This window comes from Mustela nivalis (assembly GCF_964662115.1).
Source record: "Mustela nivalis genome assembly, chromosome: 6".
In the NCBI taxonomy this organism is placed as follows: domain Eukaryota; kingdom Metazoa; phylum Chordata; class Mammalia; order Carnivora; family Mustelidae; genus Mustela; species Mustela nivalis.
The window spans coordinates 31,317,495-31,344,347 of record NC_139025.1 but is presented as its reverse complement, the minus strand read 5'-3'; the positions used below and the strand labels follow the sequence as shown (position 1 = coordinate 31,344,347).

Here is a 26,853-nt window from a genome sequence, read left to right as displayed (position 1 = left end):
CTCTCCTCTCAAGTGATTGGGAAATTACTGCAGGGAAGTCAGAGCAGGACCCCAGTTCCCAGTCCCAGTTTCCAGTCTCACATCCACATCCAGGCCCCACATGCTCCAGCACTCCTGCCGCACAACCAGGAAAGCATTACTTGTCATTTCAAGTATCAAAGCTGTAAATTTCATCCAGGATAAACTAGAACTGTTGCCTTTGTAGACATGATTCTGTAGACCATATCCAAATACACTTGATTCTGGAAGTAGCCTTTACTCACTCTCCATAGTATCAAAAACTACACATAGACATATACAAACTCACGTGATTCTTCCTATCTAAACGTCTTGTTCAATAGTCTCTATGGCTCCAAATATGAATCTAACTCCATTCTTACTCTTCCAGGCTCCTTGTTGAGACCATCCCCAGTCCTCAGAGACCTCGGATCTTTAGGGGTTCACCCTGCTCTGCAGCTCAGTAGGCCAGGAGGTGTGTGTTACACCTGCAGGAGCCACTGATCCTTTTCCCTGAGGCACCCTGTCCGGTGTTGGGTTTAGAGTGCCCATTCAAAACACAGACAAACAAACACAAGCTGATCTCGTCAAAGAAAGTGGTGGAACATCTTCCTAGAGGAGCAGCTCTGGTTTATACGCTAAATCAGAAAGAAGAACCCGTACCCCTCCCTCACAGGCCACCCAGAAGATGCCTTGGGCTTTTCCCACAGCCTTCTGGATCCACACCTCTGTCTCTCTCCCTATAGTCCAGTCTCGACATACCTTCTCAAATGCAAACCTGACTGTGCACTTCAGTGCCAGCAACCTTCCTAAGCCCCTACTGGCAACAGCAAAAATCCTTAGCATGGAGTACAAGCCCTTCAAGATTTGACCCCTAAAGAACCGTCCTACACTGTTGGTGGGAATGCAAGCTGGTGCAAAAACTCTGAAAAACAGCATGGAGGTTCCTCAAAAAGTTGAAAATAGAGCTACCCTACGACCCAGCAATTGCACTACTGGGTATTTACCCTAAAGATACAAATGTAGTGATCTGAAGGAGCGAGCACGTGCTCCCAAGTGTTTATAGCAGCAATGTCCATAATAGCCTAACTATGGAAAAAACCTAGATGTCCACCAACAGATGAATGGATAAAGAAGATGTGGTATAGATACACAACGGAATACTATGCAACCATCAAAAAAGAAATCCTGCCATTTGCAATGACGTGGCTGGAACTAGAGGGTATTATGCTGAGTGAACTAAGTGAATCAGAGAAAGACAATTATCATATGATCTCCCTGATATGAGGAATTTGAGAGGCAACATGGTGGGGTTGGGGGTAGGGAAGGAAAAAATGAAACAAGATGGGACCGGGGAGGAGACAAACTATAAGAGACTCTTAATCTCACAAAACAAATTGAGGGAGTTATGGACATTGGGGAGGGTATGTGCTATGGTGAGTGCTGTGAAGTGTGTAAACCTGGGAATTCACAGACCTGTACCCCTGGGGCTAATAATACATTATATGTTAATAAAAAATAAAAAATTAAAATTCCAAAAAAAAAAATTTGGCCTCTAGAGTCCTCCAAACCTCTCTCCCAGAACTGTACCCTCTGTCTTCAATCATTGGCCTTATGCACCTTAGGCCTTTGCATGTGGAGCCCTTCTGTCCTAACATTTTCTCTCTGCTTTCACCAAAGCCAACTTCTACCCATCCTCTCTTTCTGGGATTCAATGTCCCTAGAAGTCCTCGGGAAGGCTCTGTGGAGAGGTGATCTCCCTACATGCTTCCACTGTACCCAGGATCTATCCTCCACTGAAAGGAGTCACTAGCTGATTATTCCTGCGGGAATGAATGTATGTTTATGAGGAAAAGGACCGTTCTGTTTTATTTACCTCTGTACCTGGCAGATGCCTGGCAGAGCAGGCTGTTGTTGAATATTTATTGAATAAATAGCTGATTGAATGAATAAATGAATGTTTTTCTTTTAGAGTCCAATATATGGCTGAGCCTCACCAAACAGTTGAGCCTCTGGGCAAAACAACCAGACTGAGTGAAAAGGAGGTCACCCCTCTCTTCTTACCTGACTTTGGTCACTTTAAAGAAAGGCCAAGATGCGAAACACGTTCCCCCAGATCCAGAATGGGAGCAGAGACTGGACCATGCAGGCCAAGGAACAATGCCCCCCATCACGGCCCCATGGACAATCCCGGCAACTCTGCCCAGAATCTGTACAGGGGTGCCACCTGGCACAGGGACAGGGCAGGGATGGGGCAAGAGCCTCCTCCCTCAGCTTCAGGGTTCCGGCCCAGGAAGGAGCCTGAAGAAGGAAATGTTTTTTTACAGGGTCCGTTTGATAACCCCATTTTCTTTTCTGTGACCAGGAGGCCATACAGAAGAAATGCCAAAGAGGACAGCAGAGGGGCAGGAGCAGAGAAGAGAGCTACCTTGGCCCTTCGAGTTCATTCTCCACCCAGCATTTACTGACTGCCTACTCTATGCCAGGCACAGTGCTAGGCCCTGCAGATACACCATGAATAAACAGCAGTTATGTTCCCTCCCTTCTTGCAGCTTACTGTCTAGAGGTGTGACTAGCATTTATTCCACCACACAAGTAAACTGAATGTGCCTCTTTAAATTATTTCAAAATAACAGGTTCAGGTTATGAGTGTACAAACGTTCTGGCCGGGCCAGAGATGGTATGGAAGGCATCCTTGAGGAAGTAACCAATGACCTAGGAGCTGGAGGGAGACTAGGAGTACATTAGACCAGAAAGGAGTTGGAGTTTAGGGGTGTTGGAAGAACAAGAAAGCATCCCAAGTACAGAAAACCGCATGAGTAGCCTTTCCATCTCCATCAAGTTCAAGAACGACTTCAAGTTCAGTTCTGTAGGCTCCATCTTTTTCTTCTCAACCCAATATCCATATTTTATTTAAAGAAAGGGGCTAGGGAGTGGACACGTGTGGGGGGACCTCAGACAGGAATTGTAGGCAGCGATGAGAAGCTGGGGTGATCAGCCCACACCAAGAAGCTCTGGCAGCCTTGGTCCCCACGTGAGGCACCGCACCGCATGAAAAGGCAGGTTCCTCTCAAAGTTGCGAGCCCGCTAAAAAGAAGGGCCAGCAGGAGGCCGGCGCCCCTGTAGAGTGCACGGATCCCCCATCTCAGGAAGAGCATGGCGCAGAAGCTATATTTGAAAATTGAGGTAAACAAGAGCTCAGCTCCAGTGGATGGGGCACAACAGCTGTGGGAGATTAATCACAGGCGGCTGCAAGTCACCGGGTCGGCAGAGGCCCGGAGGCTTCCCTTTCGGTGCCCCACCGGTAGGCCCGCTGCGTGCCCATCACGTACCCACAACTCCCTCGGCTCGGGGTGTTTCTCGACCACCCGGGAGCTCGGAGTCTCGCTGCCCGCGGCAGCCTGCCTTTCTGAGAACCTGCCCCAATTTCAACCTCTGCCCAGGAGACTGAACCAGCAAACGGGCAGGGTTTTTTAGTCGCCACAAAAGATGAGTGAATGAGTGAGTGAGTGAGTGACGGAGGGAGGGAGGGAGGGAGAAGGAGGAAGGGAAGGAGCAGGGAGAGAGAGGGGGAGAGAGAGAGAGAGGCGGGCAGCAGGCGGGTAAATTTATGGCACTGCATTAAAGGCATTTGTTCTATTTAACCACCGCCCGCCCCCCCGCACTCCCTCCACGGTTAAAAATAAAACTCAGTGAATAAAGACCAAAAACTGCTTCCCACCCCCCTACCCCCCCAGAGCTAATCGCTTTCTTCATCTCTCCCAGTGGCTTGGGTCCTCGGGGCAGGTCCGGCAGGGTCTGCAGAGCAGCGCTAGCCTCCGAAGGAGGGCCTCTGGGTGCGCGTGTGTGTGTGTGTGTGTGTGTGTGCGCGCGCGTGTGTGTGTGTCTCGGGGAGGATGGCGAGAGTGGGTAGTTACCACACCTCCCTTCTCCCCACCTGGCCGCGGCCTGCCCAGACCCCCGCCGTCTGGAGCGCGGGGGACCCGAGCAACCCTCCCTCTCTCCCCGCCCTCTTGGCCGCGGCGGGCCGGTGCGCCGGGGCTGCAGTTCCCGACCCGCCGCCGCGGAGTCCCGAGGTTGGGCGCGCGCGTGCGTGTGTGCACGCGGGCGCGCGCCGCGGGGTAACGCGCTCGGCTCCTAGCCCCCGACCCCGGCGGGCACTCGGAGCCCCGGGAGCGCCGCACCGCCCGGCACCGCCAGCACACCGGCGCCCAGGCACACATGCAGCCGGCCCGCGCCGCAGCGTTCCGTGTCCCCGGGGCGCACCCGCCGCCCGAGAGCACACACACACGCCCCGGCGTCTCGTTCTGCGCCCCCCCCGACCCCCTCAGACACTCTGCCACATGCCCCCCCCAGCTCCGCAGACAAAACGTTCACTTTCCGAGGCACCCTCCCCCCACCTCTTGAGGCACTAAACCCACGGGAAGGCAGCCGGTATGAATGATCTCGGGAAATAACTTAATTAACACCGGCATTCACAAGCGGGAACCCTCCGGAGGGGCGTCCCAAGCCCCCAGCCTCGGCCTCCCTCTGAGGGGGAAGGGCAGGAGGCTCACCCCATTACTCACCGTTTCCTCCCGGTCTCCCGAGCGGAGCGGCCAAGTGAGGGGGAAGAGGAAGGTGCGCGACGCCCCGCCGCCCGGCTGCTCAGCGGCCGCAGCGGCTCATCGCCCCCGCGGGCTGCCCGCCGGCCGCAGCCGCGTCCGGGGCATGTCAGTCGGCCGCCGCCGCCGCCCGCGGGGCTCGTGGGCTCGCAGGCTTCCGGGGTGGGGGAGGTGGGGCGCGGGCTGCGGCCGGGGCAGGGGGCCTAGGGAGGAGCGAGGAGACCCTCCCGAGGACCCCCGGAGGAGCCCGGGCCGGGGCGCGGGCTCGGGGTTGAGCGCGGGGAGGCCCGGAGTCCCGGCCGCCGGCAGCGGGGGGATCCCTGCCGGGAGGGGCAGGAAGGCGGGCGGCCCGGCGCGCCCTGGCGGCTCGGAGGGACCCCGGCTCGCGGCCGCGTCGCCGGGGCTTTCCCGGGGCTGGGCGCGCGCCGACTCTCCGCCTGGCACGCCGTCACCGCGGGGGACGTGTCGGCCTCGCGGCGCGGAGGGGACGCGCGGAGGGGCTGGTTTCTGGGCGAGCCGCGAGCTTTGCCCATTAAGCTGCAGCAAGAAGCCAAATCAAAAAGCCAATCTCCAAGCCTCCCAACCGAACGTCACCCTATCAGCTGGGAGCCAGGGAGCCGCACCGAATGACAAGCCGCGCATATTTATCCTCGCGCGCCGAGGGGGGATTTTCAGATACCGTCCCGAGCAGCCGCGGGGAAGCAGACCTGCGCCTCGCGGCCCCCCCGGGCCCTGGGGGACCCAATGAGGGCGGGAGCCCTCGCCCGCGGCCACTCACCCACCCACCCACCCACCCAACGGCCGGAGCCCGGCGCCCGGCTCCTCGCGGCCGGCGGCGGTCCCGAGACGGCGGCGCGTCCTGACCTGGATTCCGCGGAGTCCGGGTCTCCGGTCGGCGGGCGGGGAGGGCGGCCGGGCGGGCGCGCAGCACCGGCTTTCCCCTTGTCCTCAGGAGACGCCGCCTGCAATTCCGAAATTAAGTCTCCACCAACACATCTGTGGTTTTTAAATATAGCAGGGGACGATTACCCAGGCAGGGTCCACCCAGGCCTAAGGGAGGAGTTGAGGGGGATGGAGGTTGGCAGGGGAGGGAAAATAAAACTCCCTTTTTCCCCTCTTTTTTTCTTCTGTTCTTGGTGCAGAACTCAGTCTGTCATTTTCTCAACCCAAATCAAACAACAGCTTGCGAGAGACGCTTGGGTGAGTGCTGGTATGTTGGCTTTTGGGTTTTTAAGGCTAAAAATAAGAGGGGGCTGCCTCTCAAATTGCTGCTTACTCTGGGCCTGGAGCCTGGAGGAGAGATGGTCTTTTGATGCAGCAGCAGAACTAGGGATTGGGGCTTGGCTCAGACAAAGTGTACACACGTAGCCTGAAATCAGATGCCTGTAATTTCTTCTATATTTGTCAGGCGTGGTCCTGGAGGCATGAGGGGTGGGCAGCCCCCCCCCCCCAAAATGAGGTTTCTTCTAGTTTATCGATGGCATTAGGCGATCTAAAAGGATTGGGGTGGCTGGCGGGCTGGCCCTTTGTAGAGCCACCGCTATGAATTCTGGGGCAGAATCCCAAGGGTGGGAAGTTGTTCCTCTGCTGCCTGAGGCCGGTCTGGAGGGCCAACAAGGAAGAAAAATGCTTAGCATGTATCAGCTCCTCCTTAGGATGGGCAGCCTTGCTAATGAACTTGACTGTTTTATTTTATAAAACTACATGAGGTAGGAACAACGACCAACTCCACATTTCTGTTGAGAAAACCGAGTCTCAGAGAGGCTAAGAACCATCTCAAGGCCACAAGCAGCAGAGCTAAGGATGGGAAGAAGGTGGAACCAACTGGAGTTTTGCTGATCATCACAACGATGTGTGATGATCCCCGGGGGACTGTTCTGGAGCAAGGTTTGGTGGGAATGGACAAGTGAGCATAGGAGTTAGAAAACATGTGAGCCTGGGGTGACGTGAGTTCTTTCTTGATCCCTTGACTCACTACTCCTTCAGCAAATCATGTGGTGGTTTTCATCCTGAGTTCGAGTCCTGGGTGTGCTCCTAACTGAGCCTGGTGATCTCAGACCCCAGAACTTTCATGGCTCTTGAGTTCAGTTAATGTTAAGGCCAAAACACTGACTCTGTAAGACTTCAGTTACTTCAAAAGTTTGGGATTTTAGGATATGTCATTGGTGCGATCTTCCTTGTATTTGTTTCCACGGAGATCCACAATGCTGACTGGTCTGCAGTGAAGACCAAGGCATGGCTGGTGGGTGTGTAAATTGGTATTGCTTTTAGGAAGGGCACCTTTGAAAGATATATCAAATTCCTTAAAAAATATGAACCTCTTTGACTCAGTAATTTTATTCATTGAAATTTACTCTATGGCAATAGTTAAGAATGTGCTCAAATACTTAGTTACAAGGATATCCATGATAGTGTTTATAACAGCAAAAAAATGGAAACATTTTGGAGCACCTGGTTGACTTGGTGGGTTAAAGCTTCTGCCTTCTTCTCAGGTCATGATCCCAGGGTCCTGGGATCAAGCCCCACATGTCGGGGGAGGGTGTCTCTGCTCAGCAGGGAGCCTGCTTCCCTCTCTTTCTCTCTCTCTGCCTACCTCTCTGCCTGCTTGTGATCTCTGCTGTCAAATAAATAAAATATTTTTTTTTTAATGGAAACATCTTAATTTTCAAACAGAATTGTTTGTGCAGGTTGTGTTACATGACATAATGGTACATTCTACCATTATGAAAATGCCAGTGCAGCATTTCATGTATTAACATGGAAAGGTCTGCATGATATGTTACTGAGAGAGAAAAAGGAAATGGAACATAGAATGTGACACTGTGTGTGTGTGTGTGTGTGTGTGTGCCGCCCTACTAGCATAAAAACACCAAAATGGTAGTAGTTGTTATCTTTGGGTGGTGGGATTCTTAGTGATTTATTTTTCTATTAAAATCAACTTTATTGGGGCACCTGGGTGGTTCAGTGGGTCAAGCCTCTGCCTTCAGCTCAGGTCATGGTCTCAGGGTCCTGGGATCGAGGCCCGAATTGGTCTCTCTGCTCAGCGGAGAGCCTGCTTCCCCCTCTCTCTCTGCCTGTCTCTCTGCCTACTTGTGATCTCTCTCTCTCCATCAAACAAATAAATAAAATCAACTTTATTGAGGTATAATTTGCATACAACAAAATTACCTGTTTTAAGTGTACAGGTTGATGGGTTTTGATAGCAGTACACACAAGCATAACAACCACAATCAAGATACAGAACATTTACATCTCCCCCCAAAGGTTCCTAGCCCCTTTGCAGTTATCCCTCCTCCCCTCAAGCAACCACTGATCTGCTTCCTGCCACTGTAGATTGGTTTTGCTTTTTCTAGAACTTTCTTTTTTGTGTCTATTTATGGCTCTTGATATTTCTTCAAAGAACCTTTCCCATTCGCTAAAACAGCAGCAGTGACCATACACACAGAACTGGTCTTATCCTCTTTCTAGAACTACCAGAAACTGACGGGAGCTTCATCTTCTTTTCACCTGTAGCAGGTGTGGCTGGGCAGGAAGGTGGGAGGCGAGGGGAGCAGCTCAGCTCGTTTAACCATTGCTGAGGGCAGAGTGACTCATGGGGGTTATCTGACTTCCAGGTAGACTGAAATCACCAAGCCCAGTTCTGCATTCTGGGTCTCTGTGTCCTCACCTATAGCATGGAAGAAAAATTAATAACAACAGTAACATCCACTCGTGGGGTCGGCGTGAGGATTCCGTGAGATTCCAGTTTCTGATATAGAGTAATTCTCAAATGCACGTCAGTTCGCTCTTTCTCCCCCTTGCCCTGCTTTCCTCCCACTGTATGCTCTACAACCACCTGTCTCCTCTGAACATGGGGCAGAGTCCCACTTTATCCCCCTCTCTACGACCTGCATACAGGGTTATAAATAACTACGGTAATTCTGAGGACAGTCTGCCTTCAGTTTCTGCCGTTGTTTATTCCCTAATTTCTGGCTGTGGTCGGACGCGAGGAGATCTTCACAGGAGAGACAGCAAACAGGCTACTTGTTGTCAGCAGCAGAACAAGAGCCACAGACTTCGTTTTCAAAATCAGGAGGAGACAGAGGCCAGAGAAGTAGGGGGATTCAACCCAGTCAGAGCTCACACAGCAAGTCCATTATGGGCTGCATGGGGACCCCCTTCCCCCCAAATGCGTAGGTTGAACTGGTAGCTTCCTGTGCTTCAGCATGTGAGGGCCAAGAGATAATTAAGTTAGATGAGGTCATCAGAGTGGGCCCTAATCAAATGACTGGTGTTCTTATAAGAAAAGGACGGGAGCACAGATAGGCAGTGGGAAGACCATGTGAAGACACACCAGGGAGGCAGCCATCTGCAAGCCGAGGACAGAGGCTGCAGAAGATCTCAAACTTTCTGACACCTCGATCTTGGACTTCTCACCTGCAGCCTGTGAGGAAATGAATTTCCACTGCTTGAGCCACTCCGTCTGTGGTATTTTGCGATGGCGGCCAGAGCAGACTCATACAGAATCCGGGTCTTCTGGCTGATTCCTGGCAAGGCTGGCTCTCTTCCAACTTCAAGGAGTTCCTTCAGGTTATTTGGTACCTTAAAACAACCCGGATTTGGGAATTCATTTGGATAAAAATGAATGAACGAAATACATGGGGCTGGGGAGAAAAAATAAAGCAGAGGAAAAGGTAAGGGCTGCCAAGGGAGGGAGAGGAGATCATTTGGCTTTTTAATTGGAAAGATTGGGGAGTTTGTCTTGGAAGCTTCAATGACAAAGAGTCAGTAGAGTGAGAACTCAAAGGAGAAGGGGGAGGGAGCCATGATGATGCTTAAAGGAAGAAGGTTCCAGAACAGGAAACTCTGAGATTCATAAGCAGGAGTATGTCAGACCTGTTCACGAAAAACTGTTATTTATTCCTCACGTCCACATTGGGAGCTGCATAGCATCCTTTTATCTAGAGAAGAAGAAACTTCAAGTGGGAGAAGTCACCCCCATGAGGTCACCCAGACAAGAGCAGGTAATGAATGCCCTTCTTTCTCCAGAGGCTGGCAGCACAATGGGGCAGATGGGGTGAATATTGAGAACCTGCCCTGTGGTTTCTTCTTCCTTAGGCCCCACTACTTGCCATTATGCGCCAAAAGCTCCTCAAGTCTGTACCTCTCCAGACGTGGGGCCTCAGGCACCTCACTGAGACCAGCCCTGTCTGCCTTTGCTGCCTTTAGCTCTGCTTGTCACAGACACCACTGTGCCCAGGTGCTGGCCTTCCATGGTACTGGGACTATAAAATCTGAGAGCAGTTGAGGAGAGGCAGAAGCAGACATCACGTTGAACTTAAATAAAATCTGGAGCAGCTATGTAGGAGAGAGAGAAGTTTCACACGGAATGTTTGGTAATGGGAGAGTTTAGGAAGACAGAATTCTTTTTTCCTTAAGATTTATTTATTTATTTAGAAAGAGAGAGAGAGAGAGAGAGAGAGAGAATCTCAAGCAGGCTCCGAGCTGAGCATTGAGCCTGACGTGGGGCTCCATCCCAGGACTCTGAGATCATGACTTGAGCCGAAACCGGGTCAGATGCTTAACCGACTGAGCCACCCAGGCGCCCATATAATTCTTAACTCTCTTATAACCTGTATTTCCAACATTTTTCACTTAATTATTTTTCTGTTGTTTCCTTTATTAAAAGTGTCTGTTGAAGGAGAACACACATACGGACAAGTGTACAAGTCATAAGTCCAAGCTCAAAGAATTTTCATGAAGTGATTGTATTTCATTGAATCATTACCCAGAACGATAAATATTACAAGTGTCCCAGGTACCCCTCAGGTACCACACCCAATGATGCATCCTTTTTGTCTTCAAAGGTACCTGCTCTCCTGACTTCCGAACCGTTACATGAATTTTATGTGATTTCTGAACTTTATATAAGTGGAAACACAAAATGTACTATTGGGTCTGCTCACAGGGGTCTGTAAGGTTTATCCAAAGTGTGTGTAGCAGCAGTTTGTTGCTTTTCTTTGCTGTGGTATTTCCATTGGGTGAATATGCCCCCAATTTAATTTAATTTTTATTCTGCTCATGATGGCTTTCTTTTGTTTTGTTTTTATTATTTTGAATAATGCTGCTAGGAGCATTTGTATGCATACGTTTTGGTTTACATATGTACTTGCTTCTCTTGGGTCTATGTCTCAAAATGGACTTGCTGGCTCATGAGGCGGGTGAATATGCAGCTTTAATGGATAATGATAGTTTTCAGTTGATGGTAAGATTGCACCTTCCCCTCCCCAGCATTGCTGCATTAGGTCATTGGCAGTGCTGAGTTTTATCAATCCATTTAATTTTAGCCATTCTGGTGAGTATATACTTAATCGTGGCTTTCATTTACATTTTCCTAGTGACTAGGAAGTCGGAATTTTTTCCTATATATATTCCCCTTTGGATAGTCTCTTTTGTTAAGTGTCTGATCAAGTCTGTTGCTTATTTTTCTAGAGCGTTGTCTGTCTTTTTCTTATTGACCTTGTGAGGGTTCTTTACATATTCTGGATACAAGTCCTCTGTCATTACATGTGTTGCAACTATTTCCTCCCAGCCTGTGGCTTGCCTTTTCATTCTCTTAATTGTGTTTTTAGATGAATAATTTTTTTATAGTTTTAATGTAGCACATTTATCATTTTTTCTTTACCCTACATGTTCTATGAGACTTTCAAGGCCTTTAAGATATTTTTCTGTTATCTTCTAGAATTCTTATTTTTTATGTTTCAAATTTAGATCTATAATTCCAAAATTTTATTTTTTTCATGTTTTTATTTGAGTATAATTGGCATACAATGTTACATCAGTTTCAGGTGTACAACAACATAGTGATTCAACTACTCTGTATGTTGTGCTCTGTCCACCATTAGGGTAACAACCATCTGTCACCATACAAGGCTATTACATTATCATTGACTATATTCTCTATGCTGTGTCTTTTATTCCCATGACTTCTTCCATAGCTGGAAGTTTGGATCTCCCATTCTTCTTCACTCATTTTTGCCTACATCGCCCCCTCACCACTGCCCTTCTCTCGACCAACCACCGGCTTGTTCTCTGTAGCTATAGGTCTATAGAATTACTTTTTTAAAATGTAATGTGAAGAAGGGGTGAAATTTCTTTCTTTTCCCATATGGACATACAGCTGACCCAGTACAATTTGCTGAAAAGAGATCATTTCACCTGCAGCACTACCTTTTGATACAAACCAAGTATTTGTGTTTGTATGGGTCTGTTTATGGACTTTCTAGTTGGTTTTATTTGCTTATTTTTCTCTTCTTTTATTCACATATGTCTTATTGTTGTAGCTTATAAGAAATCTTGACATTTGGTAGAGTGAGTGTTTTTGCTTTGTTCTTTTCATGAATATCTTGGTTATTCTTGATCCTTTGCAATTACATATAAATTTTAGAATCAGTTTATCCGTTTTCAAAAAAAAAAAATGCCTGCTAGAATGTCAAGATGGCCCTGAATCTATAGATCAATTTAAAGAGAATGGACATCTTTATAATATTGAGTCTTTTGCATGAACATGGACTATCTACTTATTCAGATCATCTTTAAATTTTCCCAGTAATGTTCTAAAATTTTCAGTGTATAGGTCTCACACATATTTCTTTTGATTTATTCCTAAGTATTTAGATTTTGTGATACCAAGTGGTATTGTTTTCTTTATGGTGTTAAACAAAAATCTGTTGTAAAACAAAATTTTATGTTAAATTGTTTTTATAGTAAATAAAACACTACTGATTTTTGTGTACTTACTTTGCATACAATGACAGTGCTAAAATTTTTAGTTCTCACAGTTGTAGATTTTGCCTTTTTATTCATTTTCCTTATACATAATCATGTTTACAGATTTCTTCCTTTCAAATCTTTCATTTCTGCACTGGTTAGGATATCAAACACAATGGAAAATAGCAGTGGATATGATGGGACTCTCTCTAGTTTTTTTCTTCATCTTAATGGAAATGGTTTCAGTATTTTCCCATTAAATATGAAGTTTACTGTAGGTTCTTCGTAGAAAATCTTTATGATATTAAGGAAGTTCCCTTCAATTCCTAGTTTCTTAAAGTTTTTTTTTTGGAAAAAATCATAAACTTGCATTGAAAGTTATCTAATCTTTTCTTTGTATCTACTGAGATGATTGTATGAAAATTTTCCTTGCTCTGTTAAAGTGATAAACTATATGGACTCATTTTCTTTCTTTCTTTTTTTTTAAGATTTTATTTATTTATTTATTTATAAAGATTTTTATTTATTTATTTGAGAAACTGAGAGAAAAGCGTGAGAGGGAAGAGGGTCAGAGGGAGAAGCAGACTCCCCACTGAGCCGGAAACCTGAACTGAGACATGACCCTGGAACTCCGTGGGACCATGACCTGAGCCAAAGGCAATTGCTTAACCAGCGGAGCCACTCAGACGCTCATTTATTCATTTTTCTTGAGAGAGAGGGAGGGAGAGAGAGAGAGCATGTGTGTGCCCATGCAGGTCGGGGGGAGGGACAGAGGGAGAGGGAGAAAGAGAACCCAGAGAGCATCAAGCAGACTCCACATGGAGCCTGACACAGGGCTGGATCCCTTGACCCTGAGACCATGGCCTGAACTGAAATCATGAGTCATAAATGCTTAACTGACTGAGCCACCCAGGTGCCCCTATGGACTCATTTCCTAATGTTAAACCAGCTTCACGTATCTGAAATAGAGGTATTTGATCGTGATGTACTTATCTTTTTATATGTATTATTAGATTTGCTTTGCTTACAATTTGTCAAGGATTTCTGTATCTATATTCGCAGTAGAGATATTGGTCTGCAATTTTCTGTTCTTGTAATGTCCTTATCTAATGTTTTTCACAAATTTGTTTTTTCATGGAACCATATAGAAGCATATACTTGGTCATTTGGATCCCTCTTCATCCAGGTTCCTTGGTCTCAATTCCGTGTTCACAGCTTCTCTCTTCCCTTCCGGTTCACCATGACCTTGAGAATACTCAAAGGGATAGAAGAACTTTGTTCATCTTCTAAGCAAGAGAACAGGTCTCTTGAAGAGGAGCCCCTGATTTTCATGCCTTTGAAGTTTCTCCCGAGGGCTGTGTTCATCCATCCCTAATGGGCCTCCCTAAATGTCTATGGGAAGCATCAGCCATGTGGAAAGGGCTGCTCCTGGACACTGTTTCTGCCAGGGACAGGTGGATGACAGCTGACATGGAATAAAAAGAATAGCATGTCAGTATTAAAGATTCTCTTTGCCCTCTCCCCTAGACAGTTACACCTTCTTTTCTAGCCATGGGTTACCATAATTTCCTGGATATTTAGCGATGTTCTTAAGAAGCTATAAACAACCTCATCCAATATCCAGCAACACATTCTTTTACCTCTTACATAATTTCTTCATCTGTTTATGAAGGTTTTATTACTGGGCTGTGAGTCATTGGAGAGAAAATATTTCCGTGGTGGAATAAGCAGGCTCGATTGCTGATTGACTAACAGATGATGGAGAAGGGGTGTCTAAGTCGATTTCCAAGGGTCTGGCCTGAGAAACTCGATGGAGGGCAGCACTGGCTTAGGAAATATGAAAGGGAAAACATGTTTGGAGAACAAGGAGGAAAGTGTGGTTTTGCCCCTCATGAACCCGTGGGATGTTCAAAAAGGAAATCTCAGAGGCAATGAGACAGATCTGAAGCTTCAGAGGCAGAGCTGGTGGAGGGACTCAGATTTGGGAGCAGGTAGGTGATCGTGGAGGCCACGGGAACGGATGAGAACACCCAGGTGCTACTATGTGTAGCACTAGTCACACGCTCTTCTACTCCTTTTTAAAGGATTATCCTAGAGCAGGAGTTAGCAATCTATGGCCTGTGGGCCAAATCAGGCCTGTGGCCTGTCTTGCAAATATAAGTTTATTGGAACGCATGCCTGTTTGTTTATGGACGGTCAGTGAGGGCTCTGCTCGAGGACAGAGGGGCAGAGTGGTGGCCACAGGTAAGGCGGGGAAATAGTTACCACTCAGCCTTTTACAGAAGCGCTAATCCCTGACCTAGAGGTTACAAGAGGTACCCATGCTTTATTAAATTCAATATCAGTAAGGCAGTTAAGTCCGTCTGTTGTCAGTTCATTGCTGCTCTTTCACAGCTAATGGATATGCTTGTTCTGTTGATCCTAAATTTGTCTTGGCCTTTGGTTCTTATCAGGGTTATTATGATGGGCCTAGGTATTGCCTTCATTAAATTTATCTTATTTGGATTTTGTAGAAATTCTTTTTTTTTTAAATAGTATGTCAGTATTAAAGCATTCTCTTTGCCCTCTCCCCCTAGACACTTATACCTTCTTTTCTTATCATAAGTTACAATAATAGGGGCGAAATGCATGGAGCCCAATGTGGGGCTTGAACTCACCACACTGAGATCAAGACCTGACTGAGATCAAGAGTCAGATGCTTAACCAGTTAAGCCACACGGGAGCCCATTATAGAAGTTCTTGAACATGTCACTTAATGTCCTTAAATGATCTTGGAAATATAGTAATTATACTTTTGAATAATATTTCTGCCCTGTTGTCTGTCTCCCCTTCTTTTGGAACCCCAATTACAGGGATGTTCAATTGTGTTAATATGCCCTGCATTTCATTTACGCCCTTGTCTGGATTTTCTCTTCCTTTTCATGTCTATGTTTTAGCATAGGTATTTTATACTGACCTATCTTTCAGTTCCCTCATTTCCATCTGCTCATTTTTTAGTAGATTCCAAGTTTTTGCTGGAAATTGCTCTCTTATTATCTATTGATCACAGCTCTCTTACAGTCTGGATGTGGCACCTCCAAAATCTAGCCCTCCTGTAGGTCTGTTTCTAGATCTTGTTCTCTTTCCTCCCTCCCGCTTCCCCCCTCCTTCTCTCTCCTCCCTCTCCTCCCTTCCCTCTTGTTTTTCTTATTTCTGGGAATGCCTGCTGTTTTGTTGTTTGTTGGGGCTGAATACTAACATTAGGTATGAAGAGTCCTACACATTTTGAGTGTACAATACGGGTCTTTGGGTAATATTAGCTTTTTTTAGAGAGGACTTACTTTTCTTTGGGGTAGGCTTTTAGGATAGAGATGAATTATCTTAATTTTGTCTGAAATTAAACTGTCATGTGAGTTTATTTGAGACTGCTCCACGCTGTTGCAAGCAGTGGTCGATTTCTGGTCACCTCTGTTTCCCAAGGCTCACCTCCGTGGTGAGCCACAATTCCAATTCCTTTGTCTCCACGTAGATGAGACTGCTCAGAATTCTACTTAATATCTCCATCTTTTAGTTGCTATGTCCTGCCTAGCTTTCCAGTGGACCAGAGTTTATGGGTCTGCAGGTGCTTTGAAGAAGAATGCACTAGAGACTTCCAGCTCACGTCTCAATGCCTTCCTTTCCTCTGGTTTTTAGTGGTTCGGGTCCTTACTGCCTTGGTAGCTCTGTTATCATCAAACCATAGCTGAAAGTGCAGGTCACTTAGTTGTTTTTTTAAACACAAAAGAAATATATGTTTGCGCTATCAAATTAAATAATACAGACATATACCAGGAACAGTTTAATAAACCCCCATTCCCAATCTGTCTCCTTTATTGAAGTAACCAATGTTAAGGTCTGCTGAGTATCCTTCCATTTTTTTTTTTTTTTTATACTCCCATATACCAATATAGTGGTTGCCAAAGACAATTAGCTTGGGTTTTTTAAAAATTGTATCACGCATACACGATTTTGCAATTTGCTTTTTACCAAGAACTGCATCAGTGCTTTAAAAAATGTACATAAGTGCATAATATTCCATCCTATATATATGTCCTATTTATTAAATTGTTCTCCTGTTGCTAGAGATTCAAATGGTTTCTATTTGTTCTAACCACATAAATACATTGCTAATTTCTCAATTTTTGCCAGTCTACTAGGTGAAATATGTATTTGATTTTACTCCAAGATATTTAGAGGATTTTAAGAATGTTTATTGGCCATGTGCATATACTCCTTTGAAAATTCTTGTGTCTATCCTTTGCCGTTTTTCCTACCGTTATCAAATTTGTAAGACTACTCAATATAACTCATGATATAAAACCCTCATTCGTCGCATATGTTGCAAATATTTTCCCAAAGCCTGTTTGCCTTTTAAAATGTTATTTATGGTATCTTTTCTGATCTGAAAGTTTTAATTTTTACATGCATAAAATGACCATGTTTTTGTTATGACTTCTAGACCTTGTTTTAAGACTTCCCCACGTGAAGCTTAAACAAATGTTTTCCTAAAGTTGATTTCCTAAAATTTTACATTCTACATTTAGGTTTTTAATTTGTCTAGAACTTTTTTTGTACATGGTATGCTTTATGAGTCTAACCTGTTTGCCTTCAAATGCCAATTCTGTAACTTATCAAATAAACTACCCTTTTCCACTTGGTCAAATATTAAGACTGGTAACTACTGGAACCAATTTTGGATTCTGTTTTATTGATCCGTCCATTATTGTGCCAAGCCCATCATTTTTTTTACTTATTTATCTATGTTAAATAAACCATCTTTTAGAGCAATTTTAAGTTCATAGCCACACTGGGAATAAAGTACAGAGAGTTCCCATAAACGCTCTGTCCCTATACTTTGTATTTTTTATTACATTAGATATAAAGCAAATTATTTTATCACCCATCCATCTTTCTGTTAGAATTTACTTGCGTACTCTCATCTATTCCTCCACTGATTTTTAAAATCATCATATATAATCATATAAACGAGGATTCTGGATGACATTTCATTAAATATGTAAATTAATTTGGGAAGGGCAGGCACTGTTATGACATTCTAGCATTCTTAATTTTTAAAATTTGTTAAAGATTTATTTATTTATTTATTTGAGAGAGTGTGCGAGACCTTGCAACCATGGGTGGGGAGAGGGGCAGAGGAAGAGGGAGAAGGAGAGAAGCAGACTCCTCACTGAGCCAGGAGCTGGATGAGATTAAGGAAGGCTCAATCACACAACCCTGAGATCATGACCCCAGCAGAAATCAAGAAAATTAAGAATCAATTACTTAACCAATTGAGCTACCCAGATGACCCTCTATCATTCTTAGTCAGTTGTTACTACACTTAGGCTTTTTTCACATTTTAATAAGGATTCATAGTTAGTTCTTTAGGTCTTTTGCCTTTCTTGTGCATTTTACTTCTAGGCATTTTACAGTTTGATTTTTTTATTAAAAAGTGGGATTTCCTCCCTCCTGACAAATTTCTGTTGATTAAAAGTAAAACTACTTATTTTTGTACTTTAATTTTGTGTCCAGTTACCTTATTCAATTCTTTTCTTTTTTGGGGGGCGGGGAAGACAGTGTGTGCTAGTTTGGGGGGAAGAGGGAGAGGGAAAGAGGGACTCTCAAGTGGGGCTCCGTCTCATGATCCTGAAATCATGACCTCAGCAGAAATCAAGAGTCAGATCTTTAACTGAGTCACCCAGGCACCCCACCTTATTCCATTATTTTAATAACAACAAGAACTACCAATGGGCCAGGCATTATTCTGTTTTTTTATGTATATTAACTCACTTAATCAATATTTCTAAAAGCTAGATACTATTGTATCAGTTTTACAGATGATGAAACTGAGACGTAAGGTAGAATTTTTTAGTCTTTCTAGGAAAACAATATTCTAATCCTAAAAGGAAAATTTTACTATTTACCAATATTTAAAGTAATTGTTTTATTTTATTTCCTTATCATATTGGCTAAATCTTATAAAACAATGTGGAATCACAGAAGAAATAATAGGCATTTTTCCTTCTTCCTGATTTTAATAGAACTGATATGAACAGAAATTATAGGTAAACCCAAATGTACACTGGTAATTTGATAAAGAATTATGTGTGCAAATAATGATATAATAATAATAATAATGGAATAAAATTTAAAAAAAATAAAAGGATTTATATGTGCAAGTAAGAAACCCTTGGTCAATCCCACACCCTCTTAGGATTTTTTCCCTCCATTGAATACCCACCCAACAGCAGTTTAAGCCATAAGAAGTCCAAAAGAAAGTGATCTCGGGGTAATTTAGCAGCTCATTATGAGTCATTAAAAATGGGAGAACTTCCTGAAATTTCTGTTCAACTGTCCCTGGCATGTTTGACTTTTCCCATGATGTTTGTAACTTAAGGATCATAAGATGGTAGTCAAAGGTCCACAGCTGGTAAGAGGGTTAAATTCAGGACTACCTGTTCCATTCTGTTAGGGGAGAAAAAGCTGTCACATTGCGAAACTGAGCGTCAGGGTTGCACTGGGTTTCACGAGAGCTCCTGTAGCCAGAAGGTGGCCATTGTGTGCTTTTCTGGATCACTGCCTTTGGACATTAGTTATGTCTCTGAGGTTCAGAGGCTAAGTTCAGATGGAGAAGAACATGTTTCTGTTATGATAAAGAGTGAAAGGGAAGGAAATCCTCCCATTTGCCACAACGTAGATGAACCTGGAGGGCATTACGCTAAGTGAAATAAGCCAGACACAAGGGCAAATACTGTATGACCTCACTAATAGGTAGAATCTAAAAAAGTGGACCTCCGGGAGCCTGGAGTAGAATGGAGGCTGCTGGGAGCCGGTACAACCTCAGTTATAAGAAGAGTAAGTTCTGGGGATCTGATGTCCAGCACAGTGACTACAGTAAGTAACACTGTATTGGATGCTTCTTGAAATTTGCTGAGAGTAGATCCTAAGTGTTCTCACCACTGGAAAACATATACATACATTGAGTCATCACACTGCACACCTTAAAATCATATTGTACAAAGTAAATATATACAATTTCTATTTGTCGATTCTACTTCAATAAAGCTGCCCCCCCTCCAGATTTTTTTTCTTGTTTTTTATTTTTTTGACGAAAAGAGCACAGTTGAGACTCCCAGAAACAGGCTGAGGCTCTCAGGCGACTCCCCCGAGGACAGACTGAAGGCAAGAACCAGACAGAAAGCGGCAGCGGCGAGGTGAGCTGGCCGCGCGCTGCCGGGCGGTGACGCCGGTGACGGGCCGGGGTGGCCAGAGCGAAAGGCAGTCACCGGGGACCTGAGTGAGCGGCGGTCCAGCTGCCACGACAGCAGCTTCACAGGTGAGGGGAGGGCGAGGATCTGTCTGGCCCCTGATGGCGCGATTTATTTACTGAAAGTCACGGACACGCGGCGGCGTTCCAGGCGGAGACCCGCGGAGACCCGCAAGGTTCTCCTCCAGGCGGACGTGGGTCAGAGCCCACGGTGGGGGGTGGGGTGTCCATCAACAAGCAAACTCTGCCGCCTTCTTGTCAAACTTCAGATGAACCTAAGTGGTGTGACGAGAGCTCGAGCTGGAGAGGGGCCGTGGCTGTGGCCGTGGCGGTGGGCTCCTGAGGGTGTGGGGTGAAGGGTGCACCCAGAAGAGCAGCGACTTCCAAGGCGTGGCGGGCCGACCTGGCGTGGGCTGGAGCACAGGAGGGGTCATCCGGGTCCCCGGAGTCACCAGCCTGGAGTCCCCCCGGGGGCCGCAGGCTTGATCTCGGCTTCTCTAAATCCTTCCTGCCTGAGACACCAGGTCCTCCTTCCCCGGGGGCGAGCCGTCCTCTCCTTCTGCCGGGGCGCCCTTGCCCACCTGCCAGGTGCTTAGCCTACCGCATGGTTGTCTGCCTACGGTTGGGAAGTCAACAGAGCTAAAAATAGCAGAGCCTAGGATGGAGCACAGTGATGAATCTGCTAAATTCTGCCGAGACCAGGAGCGGCAGGGAGACGGGAGAGGTCCAGGGCGCCCCGGGGCAGTCTCTTCCCTGAGAAACCATCACAAGACTTCTGGTCTGGATCTGTGGATTATTCTGCCTTTGTGCTTCTTTATGGGAAGAAAGCAACTCCTGCCCGGTTTGCTCCTTCTCAGGATGGCAACTGCACCAGGTGTTGTTACAGCGTCTTCCTCGGTGATGCTGATGAAAAAGAGAGAGAGAAGAAAAACAATGATATTTACCTAATTATGGGGAACACTATTTGTGGTTGGGAAATTACACATGCAGGAAGATATGAGGAAAATCACTCAAATATCACCACCTAGAGATAACTATTATTAAGGCTTTTAGTTTTCTATAACTATAGTTAATAATATATTTGGGTCTACCTGAGGTCATTTGGGAGCTACAGTTTTGTATCCTAATTTCAAATTTAGCATTAGTTAGCAATCACTTTCCCACCGACAGTACCTTCTGTAGGTCCCCAGACTGGGGTCTAGGCTCCGGCCATACCAAGGGAAATAAGGCAGCCAGAGGCTGGGGTGGGCAAATGCCAAAATTGTGTCCCATGGGGTTGTTTTCTGAGGTAAACAGCCGTGGTGTTACAACCTTGGTAGTTTCCTGGCTTTCTTCCCCAGTTCATAAGACGATGTCGCTGGAAGAAGACAGGAGAGACTCAGAGACTCGGAGACCAGCTTTTAGAGCAGAGGATTTTCTTTGGTGGGGAGCTGTCAGACTTGTGCAATGCGTGATGCATTGCTGAGGAACATGCACACACACCCCCACACAAATGGCATTTAAAAAAATTTCTGACCACCCATATCGCGGCACACATCCTGATTTTTGCCCTCAAGACTGGGCCTTTCTAACCAGGGAAGCTGGCCGATTCATAGTCATGCGAGGTGAGGAGAGCTGTCTTCAGCGCGGACCCTGTCAGAGGGAAACTGTTCTCTGCCTGACTTGGAGCTGAAGACTTCGGCTGCCTTCTTCTTTTAGTCCCTCTTAATGGTATTCGTAATGAGTTCAGCCAATGGAACATTTTAATCAGCTTCTGTATTCTTACAATTTGGGTGTCTTTGTTATCTTTGTCATTCTTACTGTGGCAAGGCTAAAGCAGGAGCCAAACATAAACCCAGCCCACTTCTTGACGGGCCCTAGTCATAGCATGTGTGTGACTTTATTGTCCTTTCTTACTTATCTGAGCGCGGAGGGTCTCGTGAAGAACCATTATCACACAAGGAGCAGGCACTGTCAGCTGCCTGCCCAACAGTCATTTCCTCCTTCTTCAGCGTTGACCACAGTAAGAAGGAAAGAGCAAAAAAAAAAACCCAAAAAACAAAAAGACAAACAAAAACAAACAAAAGAAAACACTGTAAAGGTAGGAATAAAAAGGCTGAATAAATACAACTTGGGACTGGTCGAAGTCAATCGTGGGAATCTTGAACCCCTTTGCGAGGGGTTCAATCTTGGTCTCACTATTCAGCCTGCCTTGCTGTTTGAGACAGCCACGAGATTCAGTTCCCATGATGGGCACAGGAAGAAATCTGGAAAATACCTCCTTCTTGGAGAATAAGAAGGGTGTTTTTCCCTTGCCCCCTTTTTCTCATCTTTGAATGTCGTATGAAGACCTAGTGCCTACAGCTGTGGCAGCCTAGCCATCTGGTGACAGTGAGGTGACAGCACGAGGGTGAAAAGCCCCAGGCTCAAGATGCTGATGTTGAAGTGTGAAAAGGAACTAGATCCTGGATGACATTTTTGAGTTACCAGTCAACCCCAGAATTGCCCACTTTGGGAATCTTTCCTAAAAAGTACGAAGATTTCTCATGGTTTAAGGCACTCTTTTTTGGAGGTGAACCTATCCTAATTGATACATGCCAAGGATGGCCAGTGCGTGAGAGGCTCAACTTTTCTGAAAGGCAGTGTCAATATTGTAGTAACTGCTAAATTACATACCACAAATTCAGTGTCAGGAGTTGACCAGTTGGGTGAATAAGATGCATTTTTCTTTCAACTGGTGGAAGCTGATCCTTCCAAAAGATGGACAGATTAAGATGAGGGAGTGAGCAAAAAGAATCATCCGGAATCTGTATCCCATAATCCTTGAGCACAGTTATCATGGCATACTTTTTTATACACATTTTTAAAAGATTTTATTTTTATTTGACAGAGGCAGAGAGAGGGAGACAGCACATGCAAAGGGAGTGTAAGGCAGAAGGAGAGGGAAAAGCAGACTCCCTGCTGAGCCAGGCAGCCTGATGCCAGACTTGATCCCAGGACCCCAGGATCATGACCTAAGCCGAAGGCAGATGCCCAACTGACTGAGCCACCCAGGTGCCCCACTCTTTTTCTTAAAGATTTTATTCAGTTTGAGAGAGAGAGAGAAAGAGAGTATGTGTACAAGTGGCTGTACAAGCAGAGGGAGCAGGAGAGGGAATGGGAGAAGCAGATCCCCACTGAGCAGGGAACCCCACATGGGGCTCGATCTCAGGAGCCTGAGATCATGACCTGAGCCGAAGAAGGCAGCCACTTAACTGACTGGGCCATCCAGGCACCCTGTGGCATACTCCTTAGGCTTCTCAAGTAGGCAGAGTGGCAGGCAGAGGCAGAGAGAGAAGCAGGCTCCCTGCTGAGTAAGGAGCCCAATGTGGGACTCGATCCCAGGATCCTGGGATCATGACCTGAGCTGAAGGCAGATGCTTAACCAACTGAGCCACCCAGGCGTCCCTATGTATGTTTTTTACAACACCTAACAGAGAAAAGTGAACCTACATAGTAGAGAAACAGGGAGTCCTACTCACAAATAGAGACCTCTCAGAGCGTTTGGTGAGCACTAAGGAAGAGCCCGCCTGTCTTAAGCAGGCGTTTACCCTGGAGCTGATGGTACAGAGTAATGCAAATTCAGGATCAAAGGAAATTAGAAATACCACTTGATTTCAGCTACTTTAGAAGGAAACATTCCAGTTTCCATCGGTTTTTAGTGAGTGGTTATTCATTTTGCAAATTCATTCACTGATGGGTTTTTGTTTTTTTTTTAAGATTTTATTTATTTATTTGAAAGAGAGATAGAGATCACAAGTAGGCAGAGCAGCAGGCAGAGAGAGAGAGAGGGGGAAGCGGGCTCCTCGCTGAGCAGAGAGCCCCAGGACCCTGGATCCCAGGACCCTGAGACCATAAGCTGAGCTGAAGGAAGAGGCTTAGCCCACTGAGCCACCCAGGTGCCCCTCACTGACAGTTTTAAATGGTCATTGGCCTCACAGCATCTAAATTGTTGTTGGGTCTATACAAAAACTGAATTATGGAATCTCTTCAGGAATATGGTGTTAAGGAAAGTTCCTGAACTTTGAAGTCGGACCAACAAGAATTCAAATTTTCTACTTTTAACTAGATGTGACCTTGGATATTATCCTTTACTCCTTTGAGCCTCATTTCTTAAATGAGGATAATAAGGCCCATTGCAAAAAACTGTTGGGTCATTTAAGCGAAGAATGTCAAGTACAGATAATATGTACAGATAAGTGGAAAGTACAACACATAGCAGGTGCTGATAACTAGGAGCTTCTCTGTCAGTTATGGTCTAATAGGAAATAGATGGAATATGCAAATTAGCATGTTTTAACACTTTTCCCCCCTGACAAATGGATTTATTTCCAAAGGTGGGCAGTACACAGGGGAACCACATCTAGGAAAAATTCCCAGGTTAAAAAAACGAAGCTGCTGTTCAAATTTAATTCACAAGGGTGTGTTTGTCACCTCATTGTTGTCTTAGCGAAAACCAGGAAACAACCCAGATGTCTGAGTATAAGACATGGATTACATTCGTACAGCTGAATATCATAAAACCAATAAAAATAGCATTGTAAAAGTAAATGTATTGACACCAAATGTATTAGCAATATAGTGCTAAGTGGAAGAACATGTTGAAAGGAACATATTGAAAGATATTATGGAGAGCAGAATCTATTTTGTTAAAGTTTTATTTATAATCTCAATTTATATCTAGATATTATTTAAAACCAGACCTTTAAGATTCCCTTGGAATCTTTTGTAAAGATTCCCACCTCCCCCCCAAAAAAGCCAGCCTTTTTTCAGTCCTCAAAGAGGTAGAAAGTTGATTTCATATCTTTGGGGGGGAACTAGGGGGCTTGACCCTTAACATGACTCAGATGATTAGATGGGAATGGCCAATATCGTTTGGTCATAGGCCATCTGGAGTGTGTTTGCATCAGAGCTGTCTCTGAGACTGTAACTTCTTTGGGGCATGGGTTCAAGGTGAGGGTGGAAAAGATACTATTGCCTGCCTGTGTGAATTTAGTGAGCACTGCCTTGCCAAGGGTTGCTTGTCCCTTTTCGGTTAATCTCGTGCAGGATATCTAGAGCTGGGAAACTGAAAACTGCAGGAAGGACAGGAGGCAGGATCTTCCCTTTAGAACAGAGACTGTAAAGAGTAATTGGACTGGCCATGGTTTAGCTCAAAGGGGGCCAGATGATTGATGTCTGTCCATGTGTGGAATTACTTAAAGCAGAATAACCCAGAAAGCACAGCTGCTGGACTGTTGTGTTCTGTTTTCATTGTCTGGCTGGGGCCACACCTCCGAGGGTGGAGGGAGGAAGCTTCCTCTTCAGTGGAGAACACAAACTAAAGTGGTTACAGGGTGACAAGCAGTAATGACAATGATAGGAAACGTGCATGCCAAAGAGTGTTCTAAATGTTTTACTTGAATTATCACTTTAAATACTTAAAAACCCTATGGAAAAGATACTATTGTTTGTGTAATTTTATAGATGGAAGAATCCTGTACAGAGAGGTGAAGGAACTTATCCAAAGTTAAGGAGCTGGTGAGTAGCAAGAGACGGAATTTGAACCCCCGTCTGGCTGCAGTCAGACTCTTACCTTATGGTCTGCTGCCTCTCTGAAGCGAGGGTAATGTCCTTGAGTAAAGCTGGCTGGACAAGAGCAAAAGGGAGAAGGGGAACTGGGCAAACTGGGATGAATGTCCTGCCTGGACAGACAGCTACTGGTCAGCAACTGCTACTGGGGAAGAAGGTGGGTCCGGTGTTTCCAGGTCCTCTGGGTTCTCAAGAGAAAACAGAAACCTGGATTCCTAATTTTAAAGTACACGCCTAGCCAACACACACACATACATGCACGTATGTGTACACACATGCTCATCTCATATTATCATGGACCAGTAATTTCTGTACCCTGTATTAAAGAGATCAGACATTTCCATGTTCAATCATTCCCCCAAAAGGAGAGAACTGAGTAGATAACCTTAGATGGGAGGAAGGAAAAAAACTCCACCATTTATTATGTTGTTATTTTAGGCAAGTTAATTTATGTCTCTGAGCCTCTGTTTTCTCTTCCATAAGTTGGAGGGGAAAACAGTATTATCTCATAGGGTTTAGGTGAGGGTTAACTGGGGTGACCAACTTTTTAAAGCGCCAACCTGGGACACAGCCATATCAGACTAAAATATATACAATATATAATATATATTATATTATAAATGCATGTCATAAATTTATTATATACAATGTATAATCATAATTGGCATAATTATGTTTTATTACTTTAACAAAAAATTTGGAAAAGAGGTGTTTATTTGAAATTATACATCATTCTGTATTATTTATTTTTATTTTTTTTAAAAAGATTTTATTTATTTATTTGAGAGCTAGCAGAGCTAGCTGCTGAGAGGGGCAGAGGGAGATGGGGAAGCCAACTCCCCGCTGAGCAGGGAGCCGGATTCGGGGCGTGATCCCAGGACCCTGGACTCATGACCTTAATGGACTGAGCCACTCAGGTACCCCTGTATTATTTACTTTTAAATACTTCTAAATAGCATGTTATTGCTATTATTAACATAATTATGTTAATTAGAACAATAGTAATCTGTCCCAGCACCATTTGTTCAAAATACTGCTCTTCACCCACTGAACAGTGTTGGCACCCTGGTTGAAAATCAGTCGCCCGTAGGTGCGTTGGTTTATTATGTATTATAAGACATATAAATGTAAGACTTTTTAAAAGAAACACGTAAACCAATAGGACTAATTAGACAAGTATTACTTATATTTAATTAAAATAATAATGACCTTTATCCTTCTGTCCCATATTTTCACTGTTTTCCTTTTCCAATATTACTTACGAACTTTAGAACATTGTTTTTTTTTTTTTTAACATAACGGTAAAACTGAGCAGTAAAACATAAAATTGGACTTTGATTTGCAGTTTTGCTCTTACCAGGCCCACATGACTCTGAGTCTAGGTATTAGTCCGATATGATGACATCAAACTAAATGTCATCTCTTTTTTTTTAAGATTTTATTTATTTGACAGACAGAGATCACAAATAGACAGAGAGGCAGGCAGAGAGAGGTGGGGGGAAGCAGGCTCCCCACTGAGCAGAGTTCGATGCGGGGCTCGATCCCAGGACCCTGAGACCATAACCTGAGCTGAAGGCAGAGGCTTAACCCACTGAGCCACCCGGGCGCCCCACTAAATGTCATCTTAAC

The 26,853-nt window shown here is 45.1% G+C and overlaps 1 protein-coding gene and 1 long non-coding RNA gene across 8 annotated transcripts in view; both read right to left on the bottom strand.

Annotated features, from left to right (window-relative positions):
- SLC8A3 (solute carrier family 8 member A3) overlaps positions 1–5,978 on the bottom strand; it is a 139,189-nt gene extending 133,211 nt beyond the window's left edge. For 3 of the 6 annotated variants that reach the window (XM_082733980.1, XM_082733982.1, XM_082733985.1), the window contains exon 1: positions 4,566–5,415. The gene's annotated coding sequence lies outside the window, so the exon portion shown is untranslated. Of the gene's footprint in view, positions 1–4,565; positions 5,416–5,465; positions 5,587–5,877 lie in introns of those variants that run through there. The other 3 variants (XM_082733984.1, XM_082733981.1, XM_082733983.1) reach the window with 3 other exon arrangements.
- A 12,140-nt stretch (positions 5,979–18,118) lies between these two features.
- Positions 18,119–26,853, bottom strand: part of LOC309866348 — a 52,251-nt gene continuing 43,516 nt past the window's right edge. For both annotated transcript variants that reach the window (XR_014312584.1, XR_014312585.1), the window contains one exon: positions 18,119–20,538. This is a non-coding gene — a long non-coding RNA (uncharacterized lncRNA). The remainder of the gene's footprint in view (positions 20,539–26,853) is intronic.